The sequence below is a fragment of the Crotalus tigris genome, unplaced genomic scaffold (genome assembly GCF_016545835.1).
Source record: "Crotalus tigris isolate CLP2741 ecotype Arizona unplaced genomic scaffold, ASM1654583v1 scf7180000024096.22544, whole genome shotgun sequence".
Classification (NCBI taxonomy): domain Eukaryota; kingdom Metazoa; phylum Chordata; class Lepidosauria; order Squamata; family Viperidae; genus Crotalus; species Crotalus tigris.
The window spans coordinates 1-6,787 of NW_024100379.1; the positions used below are offsets into that span (position 1 = coordinate 1).

Genomic DNA, 6,787 nt, shown 5'->3' on the forward strand with positions numbered 1-6,787 from the left:
CCTGCGGTCAGGAGCTTGGACCTGTTAGGCACCTTGTGCTCCTGCCCTGTGCCGAAATCACCGAGGATCATCTTTTGTCAGGATTTGGGGGTTCTACCAAAATAAACTTCCAATGAAGTTTTTTGTGCTTTATATAACAAATGTTTTAGATTTCTCTCTCTCCCTCTCTCATCTATTATCTCTCTCACCTATTAATCATCTATATCAGACATGTCAAACACAATGCCCGGGGGCCGGATGCGGCCCGCAAAGTGGTTTCATGTGGCCCACGAAGCCACCCTGGAAACAGTGAGGGAGCCCGCTGTCTTGGCCCCAGCCGGCTGGGAGCCAATGTACAATTTTGTGGTGGCCATCTTGGTACTTGCCCCAGTGGACCATGCCTTGGCACTTGCCCCCGTCCCACCCCCTTCTGCCAGAGACCCTCAGATCTGTCCCATTCCTGCCTAGACCCCCACAGGCACCCTTGACGCGACTGGTGTAGAATTAAGATACAGTAGGCCACACCCACTCCATGCACACCCACCCAGTAGGCCACACCCACTCTGGCCACACACCCCAGCCCCCCCCCCCCAAGCAACTGCAATGCTGATGCGGCCCTCAGTGAAATTGAGTTTGACACCCAATCTATATTTAATCTATCCAGTAACCTTTTCTGCTGTACCTTGGGGAAAAAATGCCATGGACTTACCTGGCTACAGGAGGGCAGCAGTCCCTGTTTTGCCCTCCTCAGTGCCCTATTAGAAATGAAATTTTAGCTTCTGCAATTATCTTTTGTATTCCCAGCAGCCTCTTCTGTGGCTGCTTTGAGCGTCCATCAAAGGAAGGAAATGAAAGAATAAAAATAAGCCACTTCAGGGCTTCTTTGCTAAACGTTACAGCACACACTGGCCACAAGAGGGCAGACTTTGCTGCTTTGACTAAACTCAGTTTTATACGTGTTTGCTTATTATGTATATTCCTTTATCAAAGGTGTACTCTGAGTGCCCCTAGGAGTCAGCAACCTGCGGCTCTGGAGCCGCATATGGCTCTTTGAGCCTTCCCCTGCGGCTCCCAGCCTCCTCTGCAGACAGAGAGAGAGGCACTTGTGCTTCCCCCCTCCTCTCTCTCTCTCTCTCTCTCTCTCTCTCTCTCTCTCTCTCTCTCTCTCTCTCTCTGTGTGTGTGTGTGTGTGTGTGTAAAAAAGAGAGTGGACTCACAGTGTTCTCCGACGAGCTAAAAAGCTTACTGGATGGCACTCCTCCTTTTGCTGCGTCTCTGCAGGAAGCAGGAAGGGCAGGAGAGAGCTAGCTAGCCCAGCTATGCTGACTCAGGAATTCTGGGAGTAGAAGTCCATGAGTCATAAAAGATGTTTTCGGTTGTAAATGGGTCCAAGTGGCTCTTCGAGTGTTTTGGGTTACCTACTCCTAGGACCTAAGAAAAAAGCACTGAGTTGTAGGAATCATAACAAATCACCAGAATTCTTGATCGGTTTAATTTCCTGCTTTTACCAGCTGGTCGTGGGGTGAAGAGAATCAAATCCTGCCACAAGACCTCCCAGTTGCTATTGGCACAGCCTTCTCAAAACAACACAACTCCATATTTTGAGCTGGAGCACAGGCTTGAACCAGAGGAGCCGGTCAAATTTCCCCCGAACCCTGAATTAACCACAAAACAACGGCTAAAAGGAGAATAGTTTCTCCTTTCTGTTATGTTTTTCCTTCTAAACAGTAGAAGAAAATACAGTGAGCAATTGCTTTGGGAGATCAACAATAACAACAATAGAGTGGAAGGTCTTGTAGTCCAGCAGGAAAGCCTATAGTACCACTTCAGACAAATGGTTGTCAAGTCTCTTCTTAAAAACCTGAGGCCCTACTCTTTCCTTGCCCAAAAGAGGGCAAAAAAGTCAGGCTTTCCCAAGATATGAAAGACTATGTTGTTATTTTAGGGGCAAAGTCATCAGAACGCAGCCTTAGGCAGGAATAGCAGCCACACAAGGAAATCAACCTTACCTGCCAACTTCCAGTCACACATGCGCAGTAGTCCTCCACTGTCTTACACACCGACCTCCCCGGGAGGGCCAACTTCCTGTCCGTTTCTGTGGCCGTCCTTCCACTTCCATTCAGAACGACCTTCTCGGCATGGCCGACTTCCTGTCCCTAAGCAGGCGGCTGGATGCCGGTACGAGAGACTAGGAGGCTGGGTCTCTTTGTGCCCTTTCCACTTCAGAGGGAGAAAAACAAGAGGCCAAATTGGGAACATAGAGATACAGTTCATATGTTGGAAACATAAATTTCAGGGATTCTTTCTCAGGCTTAGTTGCCCCATCTGCATTTGTAAAATGGCCCCTGGGCCCCGTTTTACAGCCGGAGAGGGCAAGACAGGTTCAGGGAACAGAACAGTCGGGATTTTGAGGTTATTCTTTTGCATCTGTATTATTAGAAGCCTTGATATTAATAATTATAGAGCAGAGGTTTTCAACCAGTGGTATGTGTACCACTTGTGGTACTTTGCCACATGGCCTGTAGACCGTGATTGCAAGTCAAGTGTAGTAGGGGATGGGAATGAGCCTATCGTGGCTTATTAATATTAATAAGGTTTTAATAATAAAGAATAATCATCATCTTAAAACGCCATTAAAGAGGTTTATTTATTTTTGTGGCTGCAGTATCTGATTTGACAGAGTTTTCTGTCCCTTGGCTATAGGATGGAGGCCATTAAAAAAAGCCTACCATTGACTCCAAGCTAAAGCTATGAGACGGGAAAGTGTGCCCTCTTCTGGTCAAAAACGGGTATTGTGGCCACCAAAAGAAATAAACCTTTTTAATGGCATTTTAAATTCTCTATCTTTATTAACAGTATTAACACCTTATTAATAGGGCCAGGGGAGGCCCGTTTGCTGCAACGCAGGCGCGGAAGAAGAAATCTGCTTCAAAAGCCTTAAATCTAGTTAAGGAGGACTATTATGCCCTATTAATATTAATAAGGTTTTAATAATAAAGAATAACCTTAAAATGCCATTGAAAATTTTTTTTTTAATTTTTATTTTTAACCAACAAAACAGAACAAAGCAAAATATAACACACATACACATACAATATATACTCCTTTTTTTTACAGCAATTACGTACCGGTAATCTAATATTTACATTTCCCCCTTATTCTTCTTTAGAATATTTGTCCTTATAGCCCCATTATTTCTTATTTACATTTTTCTTCCTACATGTTCTACTTCTTACTAAGAATAATTCATATTATTATACATTATTATAGACATATTTTCACTTTTGACCTTTATTTATTCTCCTCTATTGAAAAGTTTTTTAATGGCTCCTCTACCTGCTTCAATCACAGGATGGCACTGTTTTTTGACCCTTAATACCATTCAATAACTTCAATAGATCAATAATAATAATCTTAAAATCATATTAAAAGGATTTATTTCCTTTTGTGACTGCTATTCCTTCTTTAACCGTAAGACTCAATTCTTCCCAGAGGGCTTGACCGCTTTAGTCTCAATAAATAACTTCCCCTCTCCCAGGAAACAGGCGATGGGAGCATAAGGGGGCCTCCTGTGGACTTTCCTCACTGTTTTTAAATATCCCTAGGCTACACCCAACCTAAGCAAAGCAGCTACCAACAGAATAAGAGACGTGGAGTTCCAGCTAGAATTTAACAGAATCTCTCTCTGCAGCAAGAAAATGGATTAAATGGGGTATCTGAAAGACCTGAGCTTTCCTAAGAGAGGAACCCTACCTCCTGCTATTTCCCACCAAAACTGCAATATTTAGAGGAGCGGTGGTAATCGCAACCTCCCACCGTGTTTCCCACTGCCTCTTGCGGTTTTTACTGGGCTCCCAACCTTCCTCCAGTTCCATCCCGCTTTCAGAGTCATTTTAACACTAAGGGCAAAGCAATCAGAGAGGAGAGCAAGAAAAAAAATAAAAGAAAAAAAATGTGAACTTAAAGAAAAAAAAGAATACGAACAACAAACTAAAAAATAATGACAAAGAGCAAAGCAAAAAGAAAGGCAAAAAAAAAAATAAAACCCCAGAAAAAAAAAAAAAAAGAAAAAAAAGAAACGTAAAGAAAAAAAAGAGAAACCAAAGTGAAAAAAACGAAAGGAAAAATAAAACCCCAAATATTTTAAAAGCAAATCCTTATCTCGACTGAAGCTGCAAAAAAGGGGGGTAAAAATCCTCAAGAACAACTTATCTGTTTTCCCCCAGTTCCTTCTTAACAGCCACAGAAAGGGGGGGGGTCACCCATTTGGCAGAGGGAGCGTGACCTCCTTTCTCCACTGCCTTTTCCAAAAAGGCTGAAGCTTTCATCCGGCAGGCGTCCCCACCCTTCCTCCCCACCCTTCCTCCTGGCCGCTACATCAGTCGATGCAGCTGTGACTGGGGGAAGTTAGCAAAATTGCAAGTCTCTGCAAAGACCCGGGTCTCCTGCTTCCCCCAGAGAGACCTGCTTTACCTTTCTCTTACCTCTGGGCGGTGGGTGGGCTGTTTACGGCAACCTTGAGAGGAAAGGAAGAAATCTCCTACCCTTCCTAACCCTGACTTGTTTTGGACGAAGGTCTACAAAGTTAGATGGACGGCGAACAAAATAATAAAAGCCATTCATTAGTTGCGACTTCTCACGTCTCATCCCTTTTATCCATCCTTTAAATGATAAACCTAGAAGGGAACGATAGGTTATACACAGTTTCAAAATAAACTGCATTTATTTTTATATTGATCGTTTCTTAATAAAAATGCACACAATTTCAAATAGAGATTTGATATTGCGCCGAGATTAATACATAGGGATCTCTAAGAAATATAGTTTAGAAATATCAAACCTAAATACAAACCTACATAGGTATGATCTCCTTAAAGAAATAGCAGGGCAGGACAAACAACACTAGTCTTGAATAAAAATACCTGGATTTGCTTGAAGGGGGCGAGCGGGGTGCACTTTTTGGAGGAGCAACCTCTTTAAGATGTAACACAGGGAAGCGCGATACGACTGGTTCTTCTACATCCGGGACTCGGGCGCTGGGAAAACACCATTCAACGGCTGCCTTGCTTGGCAGCCTTCGAGGAGACCCCCGAGACGGGTCGGAACCCCCTTCCCGACCCGGATGCCAAAAGCCTGGAGCGTGTCCCGCCGGCCCCGCCTCTAAAAAGGAGCTAAAAAGAAGCCGCGGCTGAGCTCGCGTAAACCACCCCGAAGTGTGTTGTTAAAACAAGCTAACTTCGTCTCTACGTTCCCAATTTAGCCCCTATAGCTGAAAGGGAAAGAGAGCGCAAAGAGACCAGGTCTCGCAACCTCCGGCGCCGCCGCCGCCGCCACCGGTTCTCGGTCGCATTTTTACAGACACCGGCGGCGAAAGGCCAGGACCGGCCAGGCGGACATCTTAGGGGAGAGGACCAAACGAGTGGCCGGGGAGGAGGCGGGGGAGGGGGAAGGTGGGGATCCACCGCTAACTAGGTAACAGAGAAAGCCGGTATCTTTCTGGAATCAGGAAATGCGGGGATGGCTCGGCTCACCTGAGGCAGTAGCAGGCTTCCTTTTTTCATTCCTGAGGCCTCGCCGGTAGACGTGCGCTCCGTCAACGTAGTGCAGAAAAGAGCACGGGAAAAAGCAGGGAACGGACAGGAAGTTGAGGACGGCCTCGGCGGATGGACAGGAACTCGGCCGTACTGGGAACATCGTGGTCGTCCTCGATGGTCATGCTACGGGACGGAAAAGTGTGCCCTCCTGTGGTCAAAAACGGGTACTGCGGTCACCGAAAAAAATAAAGCTTTTAAATGGGATTTTAAGGCTATTTATTTTCCCCCGTCTTTATTAGTAGCCTCTTATTAATATTAATAGGGCGACGGGAGGCCCTTTTGCCATTTTCAAAGGTTTATTTCTTTTGGTGGCTGCTATCCCCGGCTTGGCCACGGGAGGGCACTGTTTTCCCTCCCTTAGCGATAGCGGCATTGAGGCCGTGGAAAAGGCCTACGCTGGTAAATGCTATGGGACGGGTATTGCGGCCGCCCAGGGAAATAAGCCTTTTGAATGGGGTTTTCAAGGCTTACCTCGTTGATCGGACGTGGAGTCCGCCCTGCCCAGAAGGTCCCCGAAAAAAAGGAAGTGGAAGGACGACTAAGAAGAACGGACCGGAAGTCGGCCATATTGGGAAGGTCGCAATTCAACGACCCTGGAGGACGGCGAATTTGCGCGGACAGGAAGTCGGACATGCTGAGGAGGTCTACCCGAAAGGAAGTAGGGGGAAAGACTAAGAACGAAGGAACGGAAGTCGGACATGATGGAAAGGTTCTTTTACCGCAGCACCTGGGGGAAGGCCGATACCGACGGGCAGGAAGCCCGCCGTCCAGAGAGGGCCTCTCGCAGATTACTCGTGAAGAACCAGCCGGCCGACATGCGCAGAAGGCCGAGGGAAGCGGCCCGTCCCTTTCGGAGGAGCATAGAGTGGCGACCCTTTGGCTGACGCTCTGCGCTTTGGGGCTTAGCTTCTCGGTGTCCCGATCCTGGGCAAGTGGCCTACGACGGCCTCCCTGGTAAGGCTATGGGACGGGAAACACTGCCCTCCTGTGGTCAAAAACGGGTACTGCTGCCGCCCAAAGAAATAAATACTTTTGAATAGCATTTGAAGCTTACTCTTCTCTATTTTTATTCTTAACGCCTTATGATTAACATTAACGTGGCGACGGGGGGGGGGCCCGGTCGGTGCCACACGGGCGCAGAAGAAATCCTGGTTCCAATCTTAAACCGAGTTAAGGCCTATTGTGGCTTATTCATATTAATAAGGTTTTAATAA

The 6,787-nt window shown here is 46.5% G+C and overlaps 1 long non-coding RNA gene across 3 annotated transcripts; it reads right to left on the reverse strand.

The window, feature by feature from the left end:
• Nucleotides 1-816: 816 nt before the first annotated feature.
• Nucleotides 817-6,096, reverse strand: LOC120298546. 3 transcript variants are annotated; one of them, XR_005554129.1, is made up of 3 exons: nucleotides 6,045-6,096; nucleotides 1,989-2,199; nucleotides 817-1,410 (listed from the first exon to the last, which is right to left on the reverse strand). It is a non-coding gene; the product is annotated as an uncharacterized LOC120298546 (long non-coding RNA). The 3 variants fall into 3 exon arrangements; XR_005554130.1 differs by lacking the exon at nucleotides 6,045-6,096 and adding an exon at nucleotides 4,902-4,963; XR_005554131.1 differs by lacking the exon at nucleotides 6,045-6,096 and adding an exon at nucleotides 4,464-4,497.
• Between the last annotated feature and the right edge of the window lie 691 nt (nucleotides 6,097-6,787).